At 39.3% G+C, this 17,787-nt stretch overlaps 1 protein-coding gene across 2 annotated transcripts in view; it reads right to left on the bottom strand.

Annotated features, from left to right (window-relative positions):
• The window catches only part of DHRSX (dehydrogenase/reductase X-linked), a 139,080-nt gene that overhangs the window by 67,122 nt on the left and 54,171 nt on the right, over nucleotides 1-17,787 (bottom strand). The window lies entirely within an intron of this gene.

The raw sequence follows: 17,787 nt of genomic DNA, 5'->3' as shown, positions 1-17,787 counted from the left end.
TTTTGCAAAAGCTATATTTTGCCATTTGTAATGCCACAACTTATATTTATTTCAAAATCACATATCAAGATTTGCGTCTGTTTTTTCACAGAAATCCAATATTTAATAATTATATCTATTTGTAGGCTCTTCTACTCAATTTATGGCATATAGTTACTTGAATCCGTAATTTTAGTTAAAAAACAAAATACATAATTTAATAAAATCACAAAGCCATAAATCACAATAAAATAATTGTAAATAAAATGATTTAACCAAAATTAAAAACCTTCTCCCTCCTCATTATACAGATGAAGACTTCTAACAATTCTTCTCCAATATTTGAGAGAACAATTGTCTTTAGATATCTTTTTTGGAAGATCAAAAGGCAAAGGGACATTTAAATATAATTTTGCAGAGGACGGAGACAGGAAATAAAAGGACAGGTTTCTCTGTTCCCTATAGATAGCAATCTTTAGTTAAGAGGATATGAGAATACCTACAGTTTTGGATCTTACCAAGGGGAGAAGATGTTATGGGAGAAGATGATAACCAGACTCTGAACCATAAGGAGCTTTAAGTCTAAGAGTGATCATCAGCACTTTGAATTCTCCTTGGAAGCTAAGTAATAGTGTTATTATGATAGTTTTGATTTTTACCCAGAGTTATTCAAATGACCACACTCTGGAGTAGTTGTAGCTTCTGAAGGGAGTCCAATTTAGTGTGAATTGTAACAGTCTAATTAGTCTAAGATATGATTAACAATGAATCATATCTGTTCCTGTTTACAAGAATGGTTTATTTGTACATAAGATGAAGTTGTGAAATGCACTCTTGGACACTGCTGCTAGGTGTCCCTCAAGCAAAAGTTGTGAGTTGAAATTGTGAACCAGGTTCTTTTTGGAAAGAAGATGGAGTTATATCAGCACTCAGTCATTACCAAGTAAAAGGACTATACAACTTGATGGAATATCTATAGAAATATGAAGGCAACAGAAGAATAAACAAAGATTTTAATGAATCTATTTCACCAAATCTGGATAACCACACTCTAGTCATTAGAGTGAAAGAACTAAATTTCAGTATCAAAGAAAGAAGACTTTACAGAGCATGTTTAGCTAACATACAATAGCTTTATTTTACATGCCAATAAATGGATGGCAGCATCCAATACAAACGAGAGATGCCAGATGGTCATGCCAGCTTTAAAAAGACTGAGGAATACAAGACATTACTAATGATGTACAATGGATAACTGGGAAATATAAAGCATACAAAAATAAGTTAATGTGTGTTTCTTTGATTATAGGAAAAAAATCAATTGTCTTAATAATGGCATATCATTGTCTTCATTTGAAACCTATATACAAGTTGGGAAGTCAATTTGGATAGAACGTAATAAATCAGACTGGTTCCAGGCTGGCAAAGGAATGAGGCAAGCCTGCTGATTTTGACCTATATATCCTTGCACAATTTGTCTCTCTTAATAATAGGTCTATTGTTTCAGTGTAAGCAAACATGCTCATCATTCTTATTCTTAAAAGAAATACGCAATAAGGCAGTCTTTAAGGGGTTTTTTTCCTTGCTCTAGAATACTTTTCTCTAATACTTATCTCCTGACTTTTTTCATAGAGTTCAGATAATGGTTTTGCTATAGTCATTGGTCAGCAATTGGCGTTTAATACTGTTGCTATGATTGTAAGCCATTTTTGGTCCTGTTTTTCTTGGACTAATATCTAATTTATATCTATTGTAATTTCAATTTTACTGTAAAATCATAGAATCTTGGGAGCAGAGTAGTATATAAATTCATATATGTAAAATAAATAAATACCACAACTTCATAGTTTCAAAAGAAAATCAATCTACCTCAGACTAATATACTTAACACTTACTGCTATGATCAAAATGTACAAATCAGTCAAAACTCCTTTGAAGCAAGACAGCATGCAATGCACATAATTAATAAACGTCTTAATTCTTTATTCTAGCCGCCCTCTGTGGGCAAAACTGAAAGTAAGTGGGCTACAAAATCTGGTGATATAACATCATAAATTGCATATTAGAATTAGATTGCAAAGCAGAGCCTACATTCAGCCAAACCTGAAAATTCTACTCTTTAAAGTAAAGACCAATTAGGACTTTCAGAAGTATCCTATTTATAATTTGTAAAATGCTTACAGTATTATGAAATGCTTTATTAGTTAAGAACAATTCTAAGTGAGATTCTTAAGTTTTCTTTGCTAAAGATTGTGGTGGTACATAGCAGTCTATTGCACTTTATTATCCTGTCACTAAAATTCCCAGATAGGCAAGCTGTTGTTCTTCAGTGATAACAAGGTTTGGGAGAGAACTGCAACACACTTTTCTACAAAACAGAAATTCTTTCAGGACAAGGGATGCTATTGGTTTGGGTAGAAAAAAGGATGACGCTCTCCAGACTTTAAAAAGAAAATTTGAAGAAGAAAAAAGCATGGATAGCTGGTGAGCCAAGATGGATTCTAGGCAGTGTTAGTACTGATTGCTTGTCTATTTTTCCAGGGAAGGCTGGGACAAGACACCAGAAGTATTTATGGGTTGAGTTCAGATAAGACCATTGAAAATGCATTATAGGTGATGAGACAGAGGTCTTTCTCAGGGCAGATATTCTTTCCCAGACAATGTAAAAAGCAAACCAAGTCAGCCTGAGATAGAATGTCAGCCAGGGTAATTAACATTCTTGCTCTGCTCTAATAAGCTAAGGGGTGGTCGAGATGCCATATGCTTAAATAGTCACAAGATTAAGCTAAAGACTTTGCACACAAACACCTGACTTATATTCATTGCTGCAAATACCAATAAATCAATGCCACATTCTTACTGCTTTATCACTGAGGCAAAGGGATGAGGAGGAGAAGCAGAAGGAAGAAATCACACTTAATGTATTACTGAACACATTATTTCAAGTGTCTGTACCAGAGATGGTATTCAGCAGGTTCTGACCAGTTCTGGAGAACTGGTAGCGGAAATTTTGAGTAGTTTGGAGAACCAGCAAATACCACCTCTGACTGCCCCCTGCCATCTATTGTCTGCCTTCCATTGAGTCCCAGCTGATCGGCTGGGTCTTCTTTGGTTGCCCTGCACAGGAGAACAGAGCTGAAAAGCAGGTTAGTGGGGTGGGGAGGGAATGGGGATTTTACAGTATCCTTCCCTGCCATGCCCACCAAGCCACACAGAGAAACGGTATTAAAAAAATTTAAATCCCACCACTGGTCTGTAAATGAAATCAAGAAATTTGCTTTTCTTTGCAAATAAACAAACAAAATATTCAGAAAGTGGATTTTGTGTGCTCTGCATTGGATCATCTCCTATACCTTCTGTGTCATCATGCCTGTCCTGATATTTCCCCAGACTCCCACTCTGATGATGTTCAGGAACAATTAATGTCCTGGTTATTTTCAAATTTGGAGAGCGAAAAAACTTCAGCTCATGTTAGATATGGGTATTTTTATTTATTTATATGTTTTTACTCATGGTGCCTTTGTTCTTTTTAACTGTGTATTAGCTGGACTAAAAATTTTATAAACAAACATCAAATAAAATTTAATTTGTAAATCTTAAATCTCATCCAGTCATTGATGATATAGATATAGCCCTTGAGTTATGATGGTAATGAGACTGGAACTTCCATCACCAAGTAAACTGGTCATAAAGCTTGATATCACATGACTTATATCACCTAGTGATAGAAATTCCAGCAATTCCCATTATGGTCATTAATTGAATTTCATCTATTGCTAGACCAGGACCCACCCAATTCAAGCTACTCCAGGCCTGATTTGTTTCAGGCTGAAGTCTTGGTTTCTCAGTCCCCCACAGTAAGAGATTGCCTCCCTTCATTTCCTCTTAACTATTTCCTTCCATCTCTGCCCTTTGGCAGTTCTGCACGCTCCCTTGCAGCCTTAGAATTTATGGCTCTTCAGCTGCTTGCCACACTGTGACTCAGGGCTTCTTGGTATGCCGTGGCTTTGGGGCTGAAGGAAACCCCTAAGCGACAGCACAAAGTTGTAGCCACTCCTGGAAGTCATCCCAGCAGCATGGCACAAAATAGCATCTTGGTGTGAAGCTGCAGCTACCCAAAACTAGTCCCAGTTCCCTCGCGTGCTGATGAAGAAAGCCTCATGCAATCAACAGCTATCTACAAAAAGCCAAGCCAGGCATGCTTGGTCAGCAGTAGGAGCAAAGGTCAGCTATGTGTGTGTGGGAGGGGGCAAAAGACTGTAGATGGAAAGTATATAGGCAGACGGGGGGGGGGAGGGTTGAAGCACCTTTGACATTGTAAGTGCAGATGGGCTGCCAAGTGCTCAAATTTTGATCATGTCACTGTGGGGGCCTTGTAACGGCCATAACTTTGGGGATCAGTATTAAGTCCCTTTGTTCAGCATCACCATAATTACGGTGACTAGGATAAGTTGAGACTTCAGAATGCTTCGTAAATCTATAAAAAGAGAGGAAGCTAGGAAAATACAGAAAATGCACTCATTCAGGATCCATTCTAATTAAAACTGATTGCAATTTAAGTATTTACACCTATGTGTAGCCACAACTAAAAGTGCTTATGGTCTAACATAAATTTTTGTTGTCATTTTTTGTTCTGCCTTATGATACTACATTTGTCCAAAAATAGAAAATACCCAAATCTAAAAATGGAAATTCCAGCAACCACATGCTGACAAATTATCTTCTGGCCTTCTATAAATTGGTTATTTCAGAATGTCATTTTCCTCACAGGCACAAATGTTTGTTATTTTTAATTTTGTATATTTTTATATTATTTTTGCTAGAAATTTTTTGCCATTCTACCTAGGACATACTTTCATAAAAAGCAGTACAATTACATCTTTGCCAGGTACTAAGGGTGAGCAAACAAAATATAGCTTCATAAAAATATTCCCATTCTATCATGCTATGAATGTTGCAGCCAACCCATATAGATAAACACAGGGATATGATTCATTCTTGAGAATGTATTTAGAAATGTGTTGGATTTCTTTCTGGCTATTGTTGCCAATAGATCATTCTTTTCATGCCAGTGACCACAATTTGGCAAAGAATCGACTCCTGTAATATGCTTTTTGCAAGATAACTTTGAGTGGAGACTGCTATATCCCAGTAGTGCCTTATAGATTACAAAATACTGCCATAACATTTTATACAGACATCAAAGTTAGGGTTAGCTGGATTCACTTAATGTCATGATTCCCTTAATTGCAGTGATTAATTTAACAGCTATGGCAAAAAGTTTATAAAATTGGGCATGACTTACTTAATGATTTCATTATTTAGAAGTGTTAGTCCAAGTTGTAAATCGATTGTACCTCTATATTATTGATTAGGAGTAAGCTATAGCTTTCTTTGAGAGAAAAACACATAAAAGTTGAGATTCAGCTTCACCTATAGTATTATAATATGCGCTAATCTTATAAGCAAAAAAAAAAAAAACACAGAAGAGTAGATAGGCTCAAAACAGAACTTTTTCAGTTATGGTTTTATTTCTATTAGAAAATCTATAGGCATTCTTCCCACAGTCCATATCACACTATGAAATAAAGTAAAGAAGTAAACTCTTGGGTAGATAAATCACATATTCCATAAAGAATATGTGATCTAAATAGCTTACACATACATAACAACTTATTAAAATTATATGCAAAACACAAAACTATAGATTTTAGTTTTATCCAAACAGTTTTCATAGGAGGTCCTTTAAGAAATTGCTAATTTTCTAACAAAATTAGTCACCATTAAAATTGGCATCAGAGAATAGATAATGAGATTAAAATTTTACAGAAAATTTCAGGTCCCTTTAGTATCTTACATTGAGACAATATTGAAGAAGAAAAAATGAAGCTTGTAGCATGTATTTTTCAAGAATTAATATTCATCAAAGGTATTTCTCCTAAGTGAAATTGCTATTGGACAGTGTGTATAACACAATGAATTGGTGCTTAGGGTTGCTATGAAAATGAATTTGGCAAAAAATGTCACCACCTTATCTATGCTTATATTCAAGAATAGAGTCAACCATTTATTAGCCACTCTTTAGATCAGGCTTGTCCAACCCGTGGCCCGCGGGACGCATGAGGCCCAGGTCGCCTCGTAATGCGGCCCAGTGCCCACCCCAACCTTCGTGCCAGAGCCAGCGAGGAGGAGGAGAGGCAGGTGCGAGGCGGGGCGAGGCGAGCGCCAGGCCAAGCAGCAAAAGAAAAGGCGGGCGCCATCAGAGCGCCACCTCCTGCTGTTGCCGCCACCGCCACCGCTTCTGCCCCCGCTGCCACTTCTGCCCCCGCCGTCGCTGCCCCCGCCGCCACTTCTGCCCCCACAGTCGCTGCTGCTTCTGCCCCCGCCGCCGCTGCTTCTGCCCCCGCCGTCGCTGCTGCTTCTGATGCCGCTTCTGCCCGCCGCCACTTCTTCCCCTGCCACCGCCGAAGCTTCTGCCCCTGCCGCCACCCCCGCCGCTGCCGCTTCTGCCCCCGCCACCGCTGCTGCTTCTGTCCCCGCTGCCGCTGCCCCCGCCGTGGGGGCAGAAGCGACAGTGGTGGCAGGGGAAGAAGCGGCGGCAGGGTGGCGGCGGGGCAGAAGCTTCGGTGGTGGCAGGGGAAGGAGTGGTGGCAGAGGTGGCGGCGGGGGCAGAAGCGGCAGCGGTGGTGGGGGAAGAAGCGGTGGCGGCGGCGGGGTGGCAGAAGTGGCGGCGGGGGCAGAAGCAGCAGCGGTGGCGGGGAAGAAGCGGCGGCGGGGGCAGAAGCAGCGGCGGGGGCAGAAGCAGCAGCGGTGGCGGGGGAAGGCTTCTGCCCCCGCCGCTCCTGCTGCTTCTGCCTTCCAGTCCTGCCTCATCCAGCCGGGCCATTTGCAGGAGGAGAGGTAGGCGCGAGGCGGGCGAGCTCTCCCCCAAAATTTGGCCAGAAAATAAACTGTGATAAAAAAACTGTGATAAAAAAACCATGATAAAAAATAAATAATATTTAATAAATAATAAAAACATCTCACTAACTTCATTTCCAAATAAATTTAATATGTTAACTATGTTTTCTATGGTTTTTTTGGATGATCAGGTATCGTTACTGTTATTTTATTTTATGTGCGGCCCAAATCAAATTTTCATCTTCTAATGTGGCCCAGGGAAGGTGAAAGGTTGGACACCCCTGCTTTAGATTCTCGTTTCACAAATCTTCTATACATGTTCTGAGGAAATCTATTCACATGTTGATAATATTTGGTAATATAATAGCAAGATATAGTTCTAAAAGAGTCATGGTGGCACAGTGATTAGAATGCAGTATTGTAGGCTAATTCTTCTGACTACCAGCAGTTCCATCCTCAAGGTTGACTCAGCCTTCCATCCTTCCGAGGTCAGAAAAATAAGGACCCAGATTGTTGGGGGCAATACGCTGACTCTGTAAATTGTTTAAAGAGGGATATAAAGCACTGTGAAGCAGAATATAACTCTAAGTGCTATTGCCATTGCTATTCCTAATCAATAAGTAGATGGTACGAACAATATATTTAATTGAAGAGCTTCCAATATTGCAGCTTAATTCTTTTAGTTTAAAAATATAGATGACATTAACAATCCCATATTATAAAAATAGTGCTGGATCACAATACTTTCAGTACTATTTTCTTTCTTTTATATAGTAATTATTACACTCCAGATAGAAAATTGGCTCTGACTTGATCAAATATTTCAATACTTTCAAAGAGAGCTTGAGTGGGGTATAAAAATATTTTACAAAGCAAACATTGAATATATGTTCCCTTTTTATGACAAACATGTCCCTGTGAACAATATATAACAATTATAGTCCTGAAAAGAAAAATAATCTACAATGCAGCAGCCTATCTGCATATACAGAGAAATCAAAACAAAACATCGAAACAAAATAACTGAATGCATCAGAGAACATTTAAATTCTTGACTCCCACACTGCTTGAGCTTCTACTGAATGGAGCTGTGCATGGCTCCAATTGAGTGCTGCTTGGAGAAATAACAGGTTGTGCAAATCCCCTGAAAAAGAAAACTGTGGGAGTGTGTACAAAGCATTGTTTAGAATCCATTTAGCAACCATTTCCAGGCTCCACAGCTGTTTTGGAAGTTGTTCCTGGCTGTCTGTACAAGTTCTTTCAAAGGATTTGCATAGTTCTAGAAAAAAATGGATTAGATAAACTGCTACTGCCTTGCAGCACTCAACTCCACTCGACTCCTTGCAGCACTTGACTCTGACCCTAGAAGGCTAACAGTACCACAATAGTTTATTTCAATCTTAACTATGAAAACATTCATAAATCAATATTTCCGTATTCATACTTTATTTATCTTGTAGTCATATATTCCCATTTATTTTTTTTATAAAATTTTCCTTTATTAAACAAACACAAACAGAAAGTACAATAAAAATGTTGAACCAGTTACAATCTTCCTAACATCAATCTTTGTCATTACTTTGCTAAATCCAATAATAATATTACATAATTTCATTCCACATACATTAAATATACAGATAATCATTCCTTATTTGCATGAATCTTTCTCATCTCTAGCCAACTATAAAATTTGTCCCATGTTTTATAATAATACGAAACCTCCTTATTTTTAGCTCCTTTGTTAGTTTATACATTTCTGTGCATCTCATGATTTTCCTCAATACTGCAAATTCATTTGGAATATCTTTACTTTTCCAATTCCGTGCATATGCCAATCTTGCTGCATGGATTATTACCGTGTTTCTCTCAAAATAAGGCTGGGCCTTATTTTTTTTTGACCCCTGAAAAAATGGCTAGGCCGTCTTTTCAGAGGTGACTTAATTTCCTCCCCCACCTAGAGCGGCCCATACTCACGTACGTCTCCATGAGGCCACTTCTATCGGCTGACAAAAGCTCCCCAAAGGCAGAGTCCCCAGCCGTTTCAGGGCGAGACGTGGCTGCCTATGTCCCCCCGCCTTTAGGGCAGTCTCTTTCGGGCGATGGAAGCTCCCCAAATGCAGTCACCAGCCACTTCAATTGGCCGGTAGAAGCGGCCTTGGGGCGACCGCACACACACACACACTCCCCTCACTGTGAGGCTGCTTCTATCGGCAGATGAAAGCTCCCTTGAAGGCAGAGTTCCCAGCTGCTTAAGGGCGAGGCATGGCTGCCCATGTCCCCTCGCCTTTAAGCAGTCTCTTTCGGGCGATGGAAGCTCCCCAAATGCAGTCACCAGCCACTTTGATTGGCTGGTAGAAGCAGCCTCGGGGCGAGCGCGCACACACACTCCCCTCACCGCGAGGCCGCTTCTATCGGCAGATGAAAGCTCCCTTGAAGACAGAGTCTCCAGCCGCTTCAGGGCAAGGCATGGCTACCCGTGTCCCCTCGTCTTTAAGGGCAGTCTCTTTCGGGCAATGGAAGCTCCCCAAATGCAGTCACCAGCCACTTCGATCGGCCGATAGAGAGCAGCCTCAGGGCGAGCACACACACACACTCCCCTCGCAGTGAGGCCACTTCTATCAGCAGACGAAAGCTCCCTTGAAGGCAGAGTCCCCAGCTGCTTCGGGGCAAGGCGTGCCTATGCATCAGGTTCCCAACTGTAAACTCAATGCAACTGCAAACTCAATGCAACTGCAAACTCAATGCAACTGCAAGCTCAATGCAATGTACATATGCTGTTGTCAGAATAAATATCAGACAACCCCAAGATTCTCACTGCATTTCTGCTTCCTGAGCCTGCTGCTCTTCTTCGTCCCCTCAGATAGCCCTATCCTCCCCACCTCGATTTCCCACAGCAACCATTTGGATCGCAGGAGGGTTGCTAAAGAAGCTTTTGTCTTCTCCTGTCCCACTCTTTTAAACTTCTCTCTACAGCCTTGGAAATCCTCTCCTGGAGACTCCATCCCAGCTCCAACCCTGTTTAGTTTCCATCCTAGACAAGTCCCCTCCCAGGTGCGCTTTGGGAATCCAAGGCTTGTTTCCCAACCCACATCTCTGACTTGAGCAGAGCAGGCACTGGGGTGGGCAGGGAGGGGGAGGAGTGGAGGGTTCCTGGGTTTCTTGCCTGAGCTGGGTGAAGATCATCCTGGTGACCCCTAAGGGTGGTCTTTCAGATTGCTTTAATGATTAAAAGGACACTTCCCTGAACCCCCACCTCCCTCCAGTGAGGAGGACGGCATCTTGCTGGGCCCGGGAGAGATGATGGCTGCATTGCAGGGGAGAAACACTCCCCCCCCCAAAAAAGCCCCTTGGGGAAACATAAATAAATGAACTCAAAGGGTCTTGGGACAACCCCCCCCTCCCCCAGGTAAATTGCACCAACAAAAGAGAGGTGGCAGAAGAGCAGGAACCTACAGGTTCAGAAACTCGGTTAAGCACAAGCTGCTACTTCTTCCCTCCCTGCCCTCATTTCACGTTGCCTTTGATCACAAAGCAGATCTTAATGACCTTTTGTAATCTTCCAATATTTGAGGAGCTGCCACAGAGAGGAAGGGGTCAATCTATTTTCTAAAGCACCTGTAGGCCAGACAAGGAATAATGGATGGAAACTGAAAAAGGAGAGATATAACCTGGAAATAAGGAGAAACTTTCTCTCAGGGAGAACAATCAACCAATGGGACAGCTTGCCCTCAGAAGTTGTGGGAGCGCCATCACTTGAGACTTTCAAGAAGAGATTGGACTGCCATTTGTCAGAAATGGTGTAGGGTCTACCGCTTGGGCGGGGGTTGGACTAGATGACCTACCCCTTCCGACTCTGATTATCTGTTATCTGTATGTTGTTATATGCAACTATTACATAATTTGCTGATGGCTTAACATTGCCTGTAACACTTTTGGGGGCCTGAGAGCAATTTGTGAGGAGGTCTTTATTTGCAGGAATTTGGTGGGTTTCTTTATGTTAACTGTAATATGCCTATTTTACGATTTATATAATTTTCCAACTCAAAATAAGAGGAAGTTCTGCTGTCAATTTCCAGAAAACCCGAAGAGACAGCCTGTATCTCAGGTGGTCCTAAAATTAGTGCCTGTCAACTCTTGTATTACAAATTCAACATGGCTTCTCAGTTAAAATACATTATGTATAGAATGCACGGAAATCTTTTAACTGATCTACTGGAAGACTAAAATGTTTGTCTAATGAAGCATTGGCATAATAAATTATTAAAACAGGCCAGTTTAGAAATATCTGGTCATTTTTTTCCATTTTCTGCCAAAAAACCATCACAAATCATAATCATATGATCATGAGATGCTGCAACTGTTCATAAATGCATAAATGTAAACAAGTTGCTAAGTGTCTGAAATGCATTCATATGACAACCATGTAACTTTGAGGGCAGAATTTAAGTAGCTTTTTAAAATCCTTTGTATTTTAAAACACTCATAAGTTGAGGGCTGCCTGTAATGCGTAAATTATTTGACTTGGGGGGGCATTTTCCCCCACAATTTTTTTTTGTTTTCTTGACTTGGGGGCATTTTTTTCACAAAATAAAAAATAGAAAGGTATTTTCCTTTAGTAAAAAGGTTATTTTCCTATAACCATTCTTTAGAAGAGAAGAGAATAATAACTTTATCATCACTTTGAATGTACACTAATAGGCATACATTAAAATGAAATTTCATTGCATACAGCTTTCAAAGGTCACCACCGCCACTATACCCTACATAAACATGACAAAATAAATACAAAATTATGCATATACCCACATATATTATATGACACTGAGAAACAACACAGTCTACTTAGGATGTGGAGATGTACATGGCAAGAAAAACGAATCTTGCAAGTTTACCAGACGGATGGCATAGGGAGCATAGGGAGTTGGGAGGAGCTGGCGCCGTGAACGATACGGCTTGCAATCGAGCTCCCGATTGCAGCCGATATCTTCGCTTCCGGCCGGTCCAACGGACCTAAGCTGTCCTCGTAGGGACAGCTATTGTGAAGAGCGTATCCTGTGGACTCCGGGGACATCGCAAAATCCCTGATGACCCGGGAGAAGCTCTTTTTGCTGGCAGCGGAGAGGCAGCCCCATGCTGCTGAAGTCGGGCAGCTCCAGAAAGAACGGGTCTGAAAGAGAGTCTGTCGGTTGGGTGAGAAACCTTTTTTATCTAATTTTTGAGTTTTGAAAGTTCACTCTGACTACTAGAAGAAACCTGTGTGATTTTTTTTGACAAAACTGACTAAGCGCGTTTTTTCAAGGGAGACGTCAAAGCGAGGCTTTATTTGCTTTTTTTTTTTCTTTGCTACCGGACTTCATTGTTACTTACTGGATAACTGGACTGTTTCTTTTTATATTTATATATCTCATTCTCCCTTTGGATTTTTCATATTCTAATTTTTCTAAGGCTAGAGGCTCCCTTTGGTTACTTTTTCTTTTTTTCTTCTTTGCCTTTTATATATGTTTATATATTCCCTGGGGCTTTTTTTTTTTTTATTTTAATTATGCTGTCCTGAGAGGAGGGGGAAAGTGAGAACTAAGAAACTTTGTAACACTGCCAACTAGAGGCTTGGAAATATTTTACTTGAACTGGAGAGAGATGTGAAAGACTCCTTCTCAAGGACATTTCCTGATAAGATAGAGGAAAGAGCCCTGTAGAATATTATTACAGGTGCCTTTCTGGATTCTTGTTTATAATTAAATATCTATGGTTTAGCTTTGAAGCTTGTGAGAAAGAGAAGGGAGTTATAATTAGAGCCTTGGATAACTAAGCAGAGGGCAGTGTATTGTTTCCTACTTTCTTTTTCTAATTTTTTTTTTAAGTTCCGCCACCCCCTCCATCAGCATTACCCGATATTTTTATTTTAGTAAGGTTTTTATTCTTAACCCTTATTTATTTGCAAGGGGAAGCCTTTGAATTCTTCATTTTTATTTTATTTTGATTTTTTTTCCTTTCCATTGGGATTTTTGCCCAGATACTTAATATTGTTGACCATCTATATAGCATCCTTGATACTGAGTGAAGTATGACTTTGCCACTCTTTCTAAATTCTACAATGATCTCCTTTTTTAAAACATATAGAACCATTTAGAACTTTTATTGCATCAGTTCACCAGAGCCTTCGCCTCTTCCCTATAAGCATCTTCATTTTGTTTTCACAGATAAGACCCATCACTGCCATGTAATCCGCATACTTCACAATATGATTCATAGCAAACTTGGCACAGCAGTTGTGGGTCATCAAGGTGAACAGTAATAGACTCAAGGAGCCCTGTGGGGAACCTGTATTCAAGGAGATGGAACTGGAAACTTTTCTTTCAGTTCACACAAACTGGAACCTATCAATAAGGAAACCTAGTATCCAATTACATAAAGGAGTTTTAAAATCTAATAGGCCCAGTTTGTTCACCAAATGCTGATGAATGATTGTGTTGAATGCTGAACTAAGATCAACAAACAGCATTCACACATGAGTATTCTTCTCCTCCAGGTGTGCCAAGCTAAGATGAAGCACACAGGAAAATGCATCATCTATAGAATTCTTGACAGCATAAGAAATTAGCTATTATTGTCCTCACCCTTTTGTAATTTAAGTTGGTTAAATACAAACCCTGTATATGGGTATAAATTAATTTGTATAGGATACTGCACATTCACAAATAGATTTTCCCTATAAACCAGCATAAATCCACCTTACACAATTCTCTTTCCTCCCCATGCCTGATTAAAAGGTATGAATGAAGCAATATAATAAAGTACAATTTAATCTGAAAAATATATCACGGTGCTTTTGCCTGACCTTTCCTGCAATCCAAAGAAGCAAGAAACAGTGGACTGTTAAAGGCTCACCAAACCTCATCATGTTAATTATATCAACCAACAACACATCCGCAATGCTACTGCAGCTTTCATTTGTTTCCTTTTGCTGTGAACTTTATTCCTTGCCCCATTCTCCAAAATGCCAAATAGCTCAACACCTTATTGCCATGAGCAGGATGTATCAACTCTTGAGAAAACAAAATGAATTGTTTCTGCTACACATTATTTGTTCACACAATGTTTGTCTCTGATTTGAAGCCAGAATTATCTTTTCTTTTTGTCCTGAAACAGCCTGTTCCAGACATGGCTGCTGAAACACATTTTGCCAGCATTCCTTGCCAGAAAGTAGCAAGCAACAAAATGCCTGGAGTTTTTCCAGGAAAAAACAGACCTAGAGGGAGTTCTTCCGATGAGTGAAAAAGCCAACTCCAAAGCATGTCTGAATGCAGGTATATGAAAAAGAAAATATGATTCCTGGGAGGCTTGGCAGAATGATCCCTCCTAATAAAAATATAGCTCCTTTTGCAATTAGTGAGTGAAATGCACCAGGGAACATGGTTGTATTACAAGTGACAGTGTAATTTAGAATAAGAAATCTTGCAAACACATCTTCAAAATACCCAGTTTGAAAAAGTATTTATCAGAGGAACATGGTGGCCTACTGGTTAAGAAGTTAGGCTTTTCAATCAGAAGGTTGGCAGTTCAAGACCCAAGCTCCCATTCTTGCCCCAGCTCTTGCCAACCTAGCTGTTCAAATGCATGTAAATGCATGTAGATAAATAGGTACCATTTCAGTAGGAAAGAAACAGCATTCCATGCACCTCAGCATATTGTCATGCCAGCCACATGCCCACAGGATCATCTTTGCACAACACTGGGTCCCTTGGCTAGGAAAAAGAGATTAGCACTATCCCCTAGAGTTGAACAAGACTGGTCAAGAGAAACTTTAACTTTTACTTCAGTTTAAGATTTAAACCTAGAAAAGTAAGTTTAGACTATAGTCATCATCAAGCCCCTAGAAATAGACTAAGTTTACATCACCACAAAAATATACACAAGATGTACACAATCCAAGATGTAGTCCAATAATGAACTAAGCTAACTTAATTTAAGAAAGAAAAATCAGTCTTTCTGTAACAGCTTGATTGGAATACAATCATGTAAACGTTAGGTAACTAGCTTACTTAGGCTTATATATCTGATGGCTTGAAAACATATTCTGTTGACTTATATTAGAGTAAAATAGAATTTCAGTTGCATAGTTCATAATTAAAGTTACAATAATTTATTGGCAACAAGAATGAACAGCAGTTTAAAGATGATTAATCTCATTACAATCAGATTATAAAGGATCATATTTACATGACATTTCTTTTGTTGATTTTTAATTAAAGATTAGAAAAGTTTGCATAATTTTTCTGGTGACCATTCATCTTCATGTATATCAATGCAATGTTTCTTAAATTCATTAATAGTCAATCCAGACCCATGCATTACTGTATAGGTTTTACATCTTAGCCTATACTGTACCTTGTGCTGGAATATTTTTTAATAAGGATGATTGCAACTGAACTATAAAAAGCTAGAAATATTCAGAACTCCACTGAGAAAAGTAATCAAAGAAAACAAAAATAAACACAAGACTTTTATGACAAGATGACTTAGAACAGGGGTGTCAAACTGACAGCCTGGGGGTTGGATACATCATGCAGGCCATGTTCACCCCAGCTCAGCAAAGGCAAAAAATATCGCAATACGTCATGATACATCACATGACGCGATCAAGTTTGACACCCGTGATTTAGAAAGAGGCACTATAATATTAATTGTCTAGTCTCTCATACTATTTCTTCCTGATGTTGCTGTCACTTGATACTATACATCTATCATCACTGTTGGTACTTATCTGCTACATTAACATTTGGCTGATTAGCTAGTACCTGCCTGTCCATCTGAATCTGATTCTTAGCCCTGCTATGCTCTATCACTTTCTGTGGAATCTTCCTTCTGGACTTGGGGGAATCTAACCATGCAGATGTACCTATACTCAATGCCAGTTATTTGATTGTGTCATTCAGTATAGGGTGTTCCTGCCCATCCTACCACTGTGTTGGACTGTTTCTAGGGTTCTTTGCACCACAGGTGCTGTCTAGTGTGACATACCTCTGCTTCAATGGATCTGGTGATTAGTGCCTGTGCTTTGTCCTGCTATAAACAGTAACTCAATGTGGTCCTTTAGTCCAGCTCTTTCTAGCCATTGATAAGGATTTCCCAATGTCAGCCAACTCAGCTGTGAATGGTATATCCCATGCTAAGTCTGGCCTTAGTTTCTTGTGGAACTTTGTCTACCTGATTTTTATCTTCGGGTGTTATCTTACTTGTGTATTCTTCAGTGCTCTGGATACCCATGACCTGACTTTGACACTTGGTTTTGACAGTTTGACCCTGCCTGCTTTCTTTCCGGCTGATGCAGGGTAAGTCTCTGGATGTTCAACTTGGGGTGGAAAACTCCATACATGTTTTCCTTTGGCCCGGTTAGTATACTGGCAGGATGTCTGATGACTGGCAGGGCTGTTAATGGCATGGATCTTGTTCTTTCCATTGAGCTGCCTTTTCAGAATCTATTTCTTTGATGATACATGGATGTTGTGGTCTTCCTAGCCTCATCAAGTTCCATGTGATTATGGAATATCAAAGTACTTATAATTGGTCTGTATGTTGCTATATAGCCTGCTCAGTCTTGACTACCTTCTCTATTTTTACTAACATCCAGCTGCAATGAAAATGAAATCCCAATGTCTTCACTGTAGATAAGATGACCATGTGCATCAGTTTTCAATTGGGGGCATGCACAAAACAGGAAATGATTTGTTTTCAACCTAAAACAAGTCATCACATTCCAAAGTTTTCCTTTTTCAGGATAGACTCATATGGGCAGAAACAAAACATGGAATGTTTTGGTTATTCAGGGATGTTCTCGTTCATTTTTGAATGTACTATGATTAAAGTAAGTTGCTTTAAAAATACACAATGCAAGAATGACAGTATTGCAACCCACTAAGATATGCACCTATGGAATAATTTAACACTATTCTGCATGGTTGCAGAAATATCCTCATTTAAGAATTATTCAAAGGAATCCCAACAAAAGAAATGTAAACTGGATACTTGGATGAATCCAAATTGTTATTGTTTTAATATTTTAGATTTTAAATAGTTGTATTTTATGATTCTTAAAATGTTTTTATATGTATTTTATTTCTCTTTTAATTCTTGCTTGGGAGCTGCCCAGAGCTGGTGAATGGTGGATGACTATATGAATGTTTTAAATCAATAAATATATAGAAATTGTGGTAACTAATAAAATATTATTTGCTTTTACAAGCAGTCTATACAAATTTGTTTTTTTTTACATCTGTGCTCTTCTGCTTCTACAGCCATGTGCAGAAAAGCAGGTATGAACCAACCACTAGTCTTTTTGTAATGGAAACCTGTGAGCTGTGCAAACATCCCAAATGAGCCATGCAATTCACCTATTACCACATTATTTCTCTTATTCGCTGCTACATACATTTCTTTTACATCTGTTCTATCACTGCCTTGGGCTTCAAGGAGCAAATTCACTCCTTCTTAATTTAAAGAGGTACTGAACTATAAAATTCAGGGGTAGAGGAGGGAGAGAATATTCTGTTGCAATTATCCAATTGTGAACAGTTGTAACTGCTATAGTAACAGTAATAAATATAGCAGAAAGGAGCTGTGCAGAACACGGGAAGAGTGGGCTTCTACAGCCACAAAAATAAGATTGAGTAAAAAATAAGAGTCATACAAATAAAATAGTATAAACAAAACCTTCAGAATTATTTTAGAAGTCACCTTCCAAAGGTGCACTTTGTTTCAAGTGGGTTTACTCAAGCTTAATGTTATGTCCCTTAGAAGAGAATTACTTCTGAATTTGTTTGAACTACAATTCCTATTCTGTACACCAAATCAATGGTGAAGCATGATGACTGCTACAATTGTTGTATTTTAGAGCATAGTTTGTCATGT

The sequence above is a fragment of the Pseudonaja textilis genome, chromosome 8 (assembly GCF_049901715.1).
Source record: "Pseudonaja textilis isolate UNSWEBS1 chromosome 8, rPseTex1.2, whole genome shotgun sequence".
NCBI classification, from domain to species: Eukaryota; Metazoa; Chordata; class Lepidosauria; order Squamata; family Elapidae; genus Pseudonaja; species Pseudonaja textilis.
This window is presented reverse-complemented; position numbering and strand designations above follow the sequence as displayed.